The following is a 13,019-nucleotide window of genomic DNA, read 5'->3' on the forward strand; positions in this document are numbered from 1 at the left end:
GTTTTTAAAATGTTATTAAAAATAAGTACACCAAAAATTGTGATATAGGCCATTTAGAAGATTACTCATAAGGGTTATATAAGAAATATGACCCTATGGTATCTTGGCAAAATGCCTGGTAAGGTACCCTAATTTTTTGTGAGGAAACTTGTTTAATTACCTTTACTTCAATGACAAATTCTTGGGGAAAATTATATATTTTTGAGGAACGTGTCATCTGACCTTAAATGAAATAAGACAAAGTGTGTATGATTATGCAAAATCCGTCTACGAAGAATTCCCCACAGGTTTCCTAACAGAACGGCGACAAAGAGGTTCCGGGAAGTCAATAACGGAAAAGTATGCAACTGATGTATACTATATTTGTGCTTTTACAGAAGGCATTGTGTCGTCCGCTGAGTTCCAAAGAGAAGTTATGAGTAAATATAAAATGAAGAACTCAGTTTCACAAGACTCGTCGCAGATTGTAAACAGGACCTTGTGTGAAGAAGACGCTTTAAATGGGATAACTCTGCAAACCATAAAGGGATGCTTGCAGGATGAGCTACAACCTATAAGAGAAGCACTGACGGAACTAAAGGCAGTGTTTGCCTGTGAAATCCGATCAAAAAACAATGAAATTCGTCAACTGCGCGCAGAGAACAACCGTATTCAAACGGAAATGTCATCACATGAAGAGGAAAAAAACAGACTAGCAGATTTTACAACACAACTTAAATCTGAAATAAAACATTTACGGCAAAAACTAAAATCTTGTGAAGAGGCGAATGACTCGAATGGAGAAATCTTAAAAGAACTAAAGAAGATTCAAAAATCGCAGCAAAATACAAATAGGCAGTCCAAACCAAGAGCTTTTGGTAAAAAAAATACACGACTCGAAAAACCAGAACATGACCATGCAAGAACAACAGGCATCTTTTCTACAAGCAGGAGTGATGAAGATGAAGTCCGCCCTTACAACCAGAATGATAGTAAGAGTGATCATACAGTGATTACAAATGCTGAGATTCACATTCCTGCAGTGTCACAGACATATGAAACAGACGAAACAAACGAAAAAGTTGGGGTACGAGATTCCTCGCCTATTTTGAGCTGTTCAGAAGATCTGGACATTGTAGATGGTGCAAAAAGTAAAGAAAATATAAATAAAACGAAAACCTTTGCAAGCGTCCTCACATCTGTAAAAAAAGACAATGAGTGGGTATCAACTGCAAATGAATATGAAAATAAGGAACCAAAATCAATTTTTACAGGTTCGTTCGCAGAAAACAGCGTACTAAACGAATTGTGTTAGCTAACATAAAAGCACGAGGAACAACGTTCGAGGAGGTCAAAAAAGATATTCGTGAATGGTGTGAAGAAAGAGATGTTAAAGTGTCGGGCATATTTCTTCTAGCACATCACTCAGAAAGAAGATTTCCCACATTTGTAATTCGTGCAAGCATTGATGAAGATGACTACGAAAAAACACAGGACCCAGACTTCTGGCCAAAAACTATTTTTGCCAGAGAATGGATAATTCGCAATGAGAGAAACACTGAACCTGACCCTGAAAACACAGACGATCCATAATGACAGTGACACTTTTCATAATAATCCTCATGATCCTGTCTTGCTGGAATGTTCATGGCGTTTTCACCTGCCTATCAGAGCTATCTGATTTAACAAAATTTGCAGATATCGTTTTTATATCGGAACATTGGCTACCGAAAATCTGTTTATCATGTTTACATACATCAATGCCAGATAATATTACAAGCATAGCAACATCGGGAACTACCAAAATTAACATCACTAGAGGAGGAACTGCATTTTTGATTCGAAATAACAGTGACTTTTCTGTAAAGGATGTTCAGACAACGAATGAAAGAATAATGGGAATTGAAATTACCTACGGATCGAATCAATTATATATTATAGGATGTCTCCTTCCCTCAACAAACCATCATTATGAGGAATATAAACGTGTGATGCAGGATGTATTCGACTTGTTTGATGAACTTAGTGAAACTGGCCCTGTAATTTTATGTGGTGATTTTAATACAGATATTAAAAATAAAACTGGCAGTCCAAAATCAAAGCTGCTCACGGAAAATACGCTAGACAGAAACCTTTGCAGTATATTTTCGACTGGTAACCAAATTGAACATACATTTCAAACAAAGGATAAGAAAATTAAGTCACTTTTAGATTACATTTTTGTTCCTGAATGTCTTTCTCAAGAAGTAAAATATAAAGAAGTATAACAAGACTTTGCCTATAAAGTTTCTGACCATTTTCCCTTGCTTTGTGAAATTAACATAGCTAGTGTTTTCGATCAGTTACCTCCCGACTATTCAAGAATCGTTCCAAAATGGAAATTGGCTGACAACACCAAACTAGAAGCGTTCAAAAATTCGTTTTCTAATCTTTTTAACCAAACAAATACAAGTTCCCTACATAAGGATAATATCGATACTCTCCTTGTCCATATTACTGCTTCATTGTTAGCATCCTCCGACCAACATATACCACATGGAAAATTTAACCCGCATTTAAAACCATACTGGAAAAAATCCGAGCTAAACAACGCCCATAATGAAATGAGATGTTCTAGAAGGACTTGGAAATCTATGGGATCTCCTAGAGATAAACAAAATGAATATTATGAAAACTATAAAAAGTCAAAACGTAAATTCAGAAAACTACACAGACTTGCACAAAAAGATTGGCACAATTCAATATTTGACGAAATTGACAAAGCTGCTGAAATTGACATAGGAACCTTCTATAGGACAGCATGGAAAAATAAAAAACGATCAGGTTCATCTTTTCCATCCAAACTTAGTTATAAAGGAAAAACCGCTGAGAACATTAATGACATGTGTAATTTATGGCAAGAATATTATTCTGACCTCGCTAATGAAGAGTACCACCCAGATAAATTTGATGAAAATTTTAAACACTTTATAGATGAAGCTGTGCAGAACATCGACAATGATCTACAGAACAACGAGAACTTATTCACGGACGGAGTCGTAATATCCATCGAAGAAGTCAAATACCAATTTGATCAGCTTACCAAAGGGAAAGCTCCTGGACCAGATTTTCTCACCAACGAACACCTCATATTCAGTGGTCATTTTATAGCAGAACTGTGCTTACTTTTTAAAGCTATAATTAGAGAAAAATACGTCCCTGAAATTTTTAAAGTAGGAAAAATTATATCTATCTAAAAAGGTAAAAACAAAGATAAAGGTATTCCTACCAATTACAGAGGTATTACATTGACATCTGTAGTAAGTAAATTATTCGAAAAAATACTTTTGTCAAAAATTGAGGATGATTTAGTTAGAAGTGGCAAATCATTTCCACATGATTTACAGTTTGGGTTTAGAAATGATTACGGAGCAATTCCAGCTTGTTATGTTCTAAAAGAAGCTATTAGTTACTATGTAAATAGAGATTCTCCAGTTTTCTGTGCATTTTTAGACAATGAAAAAGCCTTTGACAGAATCTGGCACAATGGTTTGTTATTTAAGTTGTATAATCTTGGATTAGATCCCAGATTTTGGCAAATTTTAAAATACTGGTATAATGACAGCAAGTGTTTTGTTTCGTTTTGTGGTGTAAACTCCAATTTGTTTAAAATCTCACAAGGTGTAGGACAAGGAAGAGTACTTAGTGCTTTTATGTTTCTTGTGTATATTAATGATTTATTATATGAGCTATGCAAAAATGGCAAAGGCCTTTTACTGGGTGATTTACACATTCCAGGTATTCTATTAGCAGATGACACTGCTTTAATGAGCAATTCACCAACATCATTACAGTGTCTACATAACCTTGTAGAAAACTATGCATTTACCTGGAGACTCCATTATAATCTAAGTAAAAGTGTTTTTATTGTATTTAGAAAAACCAAAAAATGTTACATATCTTGTGGCGCTACGCTTTTTGGCAGTGAAATACCTCCGTCTGAAAGTACAGTGTATGCTGGTTGTCTTCTCCAGGCAAATATGAAAAGTGACAAACTTACAGAACGAGTGTGTAAAACTGCGAGATCAAAAATCCACTCTTTATATTCTGTTGGTGTTAATAACTCTGACATTCATCCCGTTGTATCCGCAAAAATATGGAAACGGGTCGTGCTACCGTCTGCCCTCTACTCTTGCGAGATATGGCCGTTATTACCATTAACAGACATGCAACAACTTGAATATGTTCAAAGACACTTCGCCAGGATTATTCAAGGATTCTCAAAGTTTTCTCCATCGCTTTCAAGCATATCGAATATTGGACTGTGGACCATACAGGGCTACATTGATAAATGTTGCCTACTTTTCCTTGGTAGACTCCATAGGTCAGAACAAAACTCTGTACATTATCAGATCTATGTTTATTTCTGATATTCATGTATCTGAAAAATTTTTTGCAACCAAAAACATGTTACAAACAGCTAGCAAATACAATCTCTTAGATATGTTTGAAAACAATTGTAGCATTATATACAGTAAAAAAGAATTTTCAAGAATGATTATCAAAACAATATGGACAGCAGAGGAAAACCAATGGCGTGCTGCTCTGTCTGTAAATCCTGATTTATCTTTTTTCAGTAAAATACATACTATGTTGAACCCAAATAAATTGTGGCAGATTGCTAGAAAAGAACCCTCAAAAAGATTATTAATCAACTTTTTTATTCAGGTTTCATCGATGAAAATTAATTGTAAATTTTGTCAATTTTGTAATAAGGTAACAAGTAACTATAATATGCACTTGATGTTAAGTTGCTTTACATTATTAAACGACAGAGAAAATATGTTTGAGGACATTTTAGATATACTTGATGTAAATGAGTATGTTTTGTTTGAGGATCAAGATCCTGAACTACAGTTTTTATCTTTAATGGGGTGTGTTCAAGGCACATGCTTTGAAAACATATCATTCACAAAATGAAAATGCATAATGATAATAGTTGCCTCAACAGTTTATAAAAACAAAAGTATGTTTGCCATAGACTGTCGAACCCTGTAATGTCCTAGCAGAAAGTTGTACATATATATATATATGTTTTCTTTTTTGCAATTTTTGTTGTTTATTAGTTAATTATCTGTTCATACAAACTCTCCATTAATTTGGAGTAAATAAAGAATATCTTATCTTATCTTATCTTATATAGGAAAATGTCGATTTTAGCAATTTATACCAAATTATACAAATACTACAATAGCCTTTTTATCCAATCTATAATATTTTATGAGTAATATTATATTGTGCATTATATGCAAGGAACACAAAATTCTACCCTTTTCTTACCAGAGGGGGCATCTCAAAATATTAAAACTTAGCATTTTTTTCTGTTTTTTTTTTTTTATAGAAAAATTATTATTATATTTTTTATATAAAACATAATAAATATAATAATAATAATGGAGATTTTTCGAATTTCTACGTTTTAAATTTCAATAGCGTATGTTTATTACTTGTTCTTAATTTTTATTTCCCCTGTCTTGAAGAACTTTACTTTATCATAACGTCAAAAGACACACTGTAATGACGTCAACCCATCTATAAATTGCAAAATCGGTTACAAAAACAGTTATATAAAAATTTTAATTACAATTTGAATCCTCTTATTCCTTAATTTTGTTTAACTTCATTAATTAAGCTAGAAAAGTTGCTTTCAAACAGTAAATATGCTACATTTTACTATGATGCGCGAAATATTGCGCAATGAAAACAACAGTCGACCCCCTTAAGAACTCTCTCTCTCTCTCAATAAATTATATTAATTATTAGTAGATCCTCGAATTTATTCAAAGGCCATAATCAGATTAACTGTAATACTTTTAAAAAAAATTACAGCCTTGGTTGTTTCCAAAGAAAAAAATGAAGAAACCTCAGATTATTTTAACTATACACACATGGTCAAGCAAAAAAAAAATCATGTTCATTCTACTACATATTTTAGTGCCTATTACACTTTTCCTTACCCTTTTGATATAGCCCCACAATTTTGCTGTAGCAGAATTCTACAAGAGTTGATAAGTCTTCGTTAGGGACACAGGTATACTGATTACGTCCATACTGGTCAGTTCCACAGTGCAGTCTGATAGCAGCTGTGATAAACTCTGTCTGACTGGTAGGACAGGAGTCCACAACGTAACCAAACCCTCGGTAAGCCATTTCTGGAATTAAATCGATTCATTTGATTTTTTTAAAATTTGTTCTTAGATTCTTCAAGAAGATTTCCCTTATGTAATAATTGTTTATAAATAAGTAAACATACCCCACTTCCATCTTAATAACACTTTTTATTATAAATACATAAACAAAGATGTTTTCATTATAATATGATTATAAAATATTCTGTTTTAAGATTTTTGAGTTTTGTTTATGTACATCTTGATCATTAATGGTAATTGAATGAAACATATGGTGATAACGAACAGTGTTCAAGATAAAAAGTCAAAAACAATACAAAATAAGAGCACAGCAAACACGGTCCTCCAAAACATCTGAGGTGCTATCAGATGTCATGGAGGAATGAGCTTCCCCTGCCGACCGGTCACACTCGCCGTGTGCTCCTTGACATGATCGGAAATATCGGAAAAATCCGTTGTCAATTCAGTGTATAAATAATGGACAAACAATTGATATGAAAATTAAACGTCAGTCAGCATTTGACTTGATGATAAATTGTTTTGCTGACAAGGTCATTGTATCGACCGTACAACTTGCAAAATATTCCCCTTTTATCAACTTGTTTGTCAATAATTAATTTTCTTCTATGCCGAGCATGCTCTTGCGTATCGAATCAAATGAGATATATAAAATCCGTATGCAGGCGATGAAGGTATGTTGCTGCATAAGTAAGGAAAACTGTCGATAGTAAAGTTAAAGTCTGATCACGTTTTTCATAGAGTTCGGTTGTAAGATAGATTGTCAATAACGTCCTTTTCAAGTAAAATATCCAAATAGGAGACAGATGTGTCAGACTCTTTGGTATCCTTCATCTCAAGCTCACTAGGATATATGGTATCATTGTTTATTGTCAGTATGTCGTCGATTTATCAAGATATCAAGACCACAGCACGTTTTGCTTCATATGAATACAAAAACAGGTCTGCTAATAACGCGGCTCAATAATATGCAGTTTCTAAGATCAAAATCAACTTTCTTTTTCTATATCATAAATATATTATACAGGGTGTTTCAGAATATATTTCACACATCTATATGGGCATGAACTGAATATTGAGCATTATACCAAAAATACCAAATCCGTGAAATCACTGTAAGTAAGCATATTGATTTAAAATTATAATATTGCAATGTATTGGAGAAATTATAATATACCATGAAATAAGTGAGGATATAATCAGTGATGGCATAATTTCAGCTCTTCTCAAAATGGAGTACAACCTGCAGCAAAAACTTTAATTACAAGGGCGATTTCCTAAATACTTTAAACAGGGTGTGGTGATGAAAAATATCCAGACCAGATATTGCTGTCTAGTTCTCGTATATTAAGAAAACATGTAATTAGAGAGTTTGAATTAAATTATAATGTAAAGTTGAAAGGCAGTTAAGCCCCCCCCCAATAAAAGAGAAGAAATAAAAAAAAAAATGAGAACAAATTCAAGTGAAGTCAATCAATGAGAAAACGTCATGAAACTTAGATCTGATTTTATAGAAATGAATTGTAACAATGCTGGTAAGTGTATCAAGTGTATTTAAAATCATAGAGTTAGGTACGTCTGCATACAAGATTATAGCAATTAAAGCCAATTGACGTTCAGAGCCTGTTAAAGTTTGCAAGATTGACTAAAAGGAAGAGCGAAAGAAGTGGACATCAATTAACACTTACCAGTAGTTCTGAAACGACACATTTATTTAAAAGCAACTTTAAAATTAAAATTAAAAGATATTCACTTTTAGGGTTCTAAAAAGTCAGATATAAAATAAGTAAAGTCTCAAGTATCCTGTGAAACTTATAAACTGTGGTCAGAAATTTCTAAGCATTAGTCTCTTAAGTTATTTAGGACAATGTTGGGAAAACACTTGGAGAATAAGATTCTAGGATTTGTTGCCATAGTAACTAAAATGGAGAATGTTGGATAGTTCTGTCTTAAAAATAATATTTTGCTGAATTAAATGAGATATAAAATGTATATTTAGCTTTTGTTTGAATTTATCTGTCTTTAGATGTGTGCATGACATATATTGTGAAACACCCTGTACTATAGAAACGTGTAGAGACAATCTTTTTTCAGGCTTCACATATGTACATGCATGCCTCATTATATTTGCTGAAAAAATTCTGATAAAATTTGTTCTGTTAGAACTTAAGACCTCCTCCATGTTTTAATTGCAAAATCAATGTGTAATGCACAAATTTCATGGCAATAAAGAAACATAAATTATTAAACATAGAATTATTTTAAAACGAAAGTTGATCACAAATTAGTTTACCTACTACTCTAGTACATTTCTTATTGTTGGCATTTCCTTTCTGAAAACATCACTGTTATTATCCTTTGTCAACATTAAAAGTATATTTTCAACTCTAGTTAATATAAGACGTATCGAAGGAACGTGATCCATGGAATCATTTGTGACCTTCGCATTTACAGATATGTTTATAAAAATAGGCAATACTAAAAAAGGTATTGGGTCATTGATCTATTTTTATAACTGAACTGCTATTGATATTGCACATGCTGCATAATGAGGAAATTTGAAAGCACAACTAAATATTTAGTTGTGCTTTCAAATTTCCTCATTATGCAGCATGTGCAATATCAATAGCAGTTCAGCTTCATACAATAAATAGATAACATAATGTAGGTCAATATTTTACAATTTATTTTCAGGTGATTATACTACCCCTCCGTTCCGTTACTAAAGACAGAAGTTTAAATGACATTCCGGTTTGAATGAATTGAATGCACTCGAGCGCTAATTGGAAAAACAAGGGATTCAAGAAACATAATAGAAAAAATATAAATATTTTTTTTTCAGAATGTTAATAATACAATTTTTTATGCCATATAAACTCTACATAGTACAAAATAAATACGAGGGTTGTATGTAAAGTTCGTGGACAACATGATAATTACTGACAAACATTGATGAAATACGACATGAAAATATTTTTATTAAATTATACATGTTTCATTTTATTAATATGCAAGTTTTTTTTTTTTACAAAAACAAAGTACTAAAAAGTTTTATTTTTATTAAATACAAAAAAGCGCACCGTCATCCTAGATAGCATGAGGGCATTGGCTCAACGTTGGCTAAACAATGTTGGTTGTGTTTTGCCACTATGTCCACTACTAAATATCGCGAGTCAAGTTCTAATTGTAGAGTTTTGGAAGGTCATATTTGAATCATTTTTCACTTTTTCTGTTGTATCATGATCATTGAAACAAATTCAATATTACAACAATTATAGAGGATTATCTGAGTTGTGTTTTATAATGTTTTGATTTTTTTTGTCAATATTTATTTTTATCGGATAACAAATTTATCAGAAAAAGACTTCTATGGCATTGTACCACAAACACTAAAAAAATAAATCAATGTTGAAAAACAATTTATTAAATCATTTTTTAATTAATTCATTTAAATAAATCATACTTAACATTCTCCATTCTCTTTTCATAGCTATTGCCATAACTTGTGCTTTAAAATACAAATATTATTTTATGTTCTTTTTAAATATTTAATTGATACAAAGTAGAACTTTATTAATTAGTCTTATATCTAAAACAAATATTCATGATATTTATTTGATTAATGAACCATTACACCACAGGTAAATATTACAGGTAATAAGCCTAAAACAGACTATACAGGTGTGAAAATCCCAATTTTGGCTAGATGGGAATAAGAAATTCAGAATTTTGGCTAAGTGGGAATAAACCGAATAAAATCCTACATTTAGTTTATTAGCATGTAAAAAATCATGTCCATTTACTAAAATCTTGAAAATTTACAACGATTTTTACTATGAGGTCATGGGATTCACGGAGCAATCACATGACGTAAGGCGACGTGACAACCTGTTTTAAACCCGTAAAGCTTTGTTTCAGTTCCTTAAATCTTTCAATTTTTCAGGTTTTTCTGATCTTTTTTCTACTTTATAATTGAATACCTATATCAAGACATGTTATTTTTCTACTATGATGTCTTGTGTATTGATTCGGATTGTAATAATTCGGATATTATTGAGATCTTTAATTATAAAAAGTCTATGCAGTTAATCGATCAGGTATGGAAACTATGCAAAACCATACAGGCAACGTCCATGCAATAAGGGGGTAGTGAAGTATCGATGGAGTTAATCATTCAAAATGTTAATCCTTCCATTCTTATAAAGCTACAACCATTTGAAAACGTTTGTCCTTTCTATGTGTAGGAAATTCCCGGTAGCATCTTGAACATCTTAATATATTTTTAGTCTGCACTGTGGCAACGCACTTTGAAAAAAATTTTCAAAGTGTGTTAAATTTGGGACCAGCTCAACACACTTTGAAAAATTTTTTCAAAGTGCGTTAAGAGTCTACATCAATATATTTTACCATGGAGACACTTAAAGCACTTTGAAAAAAATCATATTTTAGTCATGGAAAGATTTTGTTTGTTATTTATCTTTCAAAAAACAACGCCTAACCCTAACCTCAAAAATGAATTGATTTATTCCCGTCGAAAAGAGGAGAAGACGGGTATAAGATCCCTCAGTCCAAATCTTTATCTTTCCAATACATAGGTGTCAGTAACAAACGGGAGAGGGGAGCAATAAACCTAGAAAGGGTAAGCTGCATTTTCAATGCTTATACGATGTATATCTTTCTAAAATAAGTGGGGGGCTTAGCCCCCCATCCCCTCCCCTGGCCCTTCGCCCAGTCTCGATGTCTATTCTATACTCAAAGCATTCATATAATTATGTATTTACCTAACTGGTATGACGTGGAAAACTTTCAATAATAATAGTGAGTTAATTAAAACAGATGTAAACTAGAAATTTTTAAGTACAGTAAAACGTATGAGAGAGAAAGAATTTTCATAGTTTTGAACAATCAAATTGACCCCTTTTTATGCCCCCGTAAACGAAGTTTCGGGGGTATATAGTTTTTGTCGTGTCCGTCTGTCTGTCTGTCTGTCTGACTGTCTCTGTGTTTGTCTGTTTGTCCGCAAAAACTTTAACCTTGCCCATAACTTTTGATTTAGTAGAGATATGACTTTCATATTTCATATGTGTATTCCTTTTGACAAGACCTTTCTTTGGCACCACCAAATTTGACCTTTTGACCTTGACCGTGGAGTTTGACCCACTTTTACTTGAAAATTTTAATTTTACTTTGGCCATATATTTTGAACAGTACACACCAGGACATTTATATTTCACATATGAAATGTTTGTCAAAAGACCTTTCATTGGATACCAACAACCTTGACCCTTTGACCTTGACCTTGTAGATTTCCATACTTATAAAAAAACTTTAACCTTGGCCATAACTTTTGAACGGTAAGGGATAGGGCTTTCATACTTCATATATTTAATCCTTGTAAGAGGACCCTTTATTGAATACCAAGAACGTTGACCCATTGACCTTGACCGTTGAGATTGACCTACTTTAAAAAAGCAAACATTGGCCATAACTTTTAAAAACTTAGGGCTAGTGCGTTCATACTTTAAATATTTGATTCTTATGATAAGACCTTTCATTTCATAATAATAACTTTGACCCTTTGACCTTGGAGTTTGACCCACTTTTACATGATTTTTTTTTAAATTTTACTTTGGCCATATCTTTTGAACAGTAGACACCAGGACATTTATACTTCACATATGAAATGTTTGTCAAAAGACCTTTCATTGGATACCAACATTCTTGACCCTTTGACCTTGACCTTGTAGATTTTTGTACTTGTGAAAAAACTTTAACCTTGGTCATGACTTTTGAACGGTAAGTGATATGGCTTTCATACTTCATATATGTAATTCTTGTGGGAAGACCTTTCATTGGATACCAAGAACTTTGACCCTTTGACCTCGACCTTTGAGATTGACCTACTATAAAAAAGCAAACCTTGACCATAAATTTTAAAGGGCTAGTGCTTTCATACTTTTTCATATTTGATTCTTTTGACAAGATCTGTCATTTGATAACAATAACTTTGACCCTTTGACCTTGACCTTGGAGTTTGACCTACTTTATAAAAAAATGTTGACCATAACTTCTGAATGGTTAGGGCTAGGGCTTTCATGCTCTACATAAGTATTTTATGTGGCAAGGCCTTTCATTTGATACTAATTACATTGACCTTTTGACCTTGACCTTGGAGATTTTTGTACTTATTAAAAAACTTTAACATTAGCTTACTTTCAATTTCACAATTGTTTTCCAGTGGGAATACCCTACGTTTGGTACCAATTAATTAAAGTAGCATTTAAGAAAAGCTTAATCTTTGCTATATTGTCATACGGGGGCATCAGTGTTTTACAAACACATCTTGTTATTATGATAAATGCTAAGTTGCTTGAAGCTGTCCTCTGTTATTCCCCCCTATACACCTTTACATCTACTTATCAAAGACTAGAATTAAAAAAAGAAGAAACGAATTAATGAACTTAAAAAATCGTCACTCTTTTTTTTCAAGACCCTTTAATTTTCCCTTTTATTTTATCAAAACCTGAAATATTTAAAACGTCAATATCTCAGGTCCTACAGTGACTTTATCATAAAAAAAGTTATCAAACCAGGATCTGCTAGTTATCATACCGATTACTTGAAGGAATATTGATCAATCTTTACATTTTTTTCAAAGTGCGTTAATATGGTCGATATTAACGCACTTTGAAAAAAAAATATTCTTTTCAAAGTGCGTTACCTTAATCCCAAATTTTAACGCACTTCGAAAATTTTTTTCAAAGTGTGTAATTTTTCAAAGTGCGTTGTAACACTGCACATATAATTTTTACGTAGTGCAGTGCACCATGACGCTCAATGACGTTTCGATTTTTG

General features: G+C 32.4%; 1 long non-coding RNA gene across 1 annotated transcript in view; it reads right to left on the minus strand.

Annotated features, from left to right (window-relative positions):
- The window catches only part of LOC134256245 (uncharacterized), a 30,155-nt gene extending 24,042 nt beyond the window's left edge, over positions 1-6,113 (minus strand). Inside the window, exon 1 of the long non-coding RNA XR_009989681.1 lies at positions 5,976-6,113. This is a non-coding gene — a long non-coding RNA (uncharacterized LOC134256245). The remainder of the gene's footprint in view (positions 1-5,975) is intronic.
- Positions 6,114-13,019: the final 6,906 nt, after the last annotated feature.

The sequence above is a fragment of the Saccostrea cucullata genome, unplaced genomic scaffold, assembly GCF_032062105.1.
Source record: "Saccostrea cucullata isolate Sc308-1 unplaced genomic scaffold, CSIRO_AGI_Scuc_v1 ctg1184, whole genome shotgun sequence".
Lineage (NCBI taxonomy): Eukaryota > Metazoa > Mollusca > Bivalvia > Ostreida > Ostreidae > Saccostrea > Saccostrea cuccullata.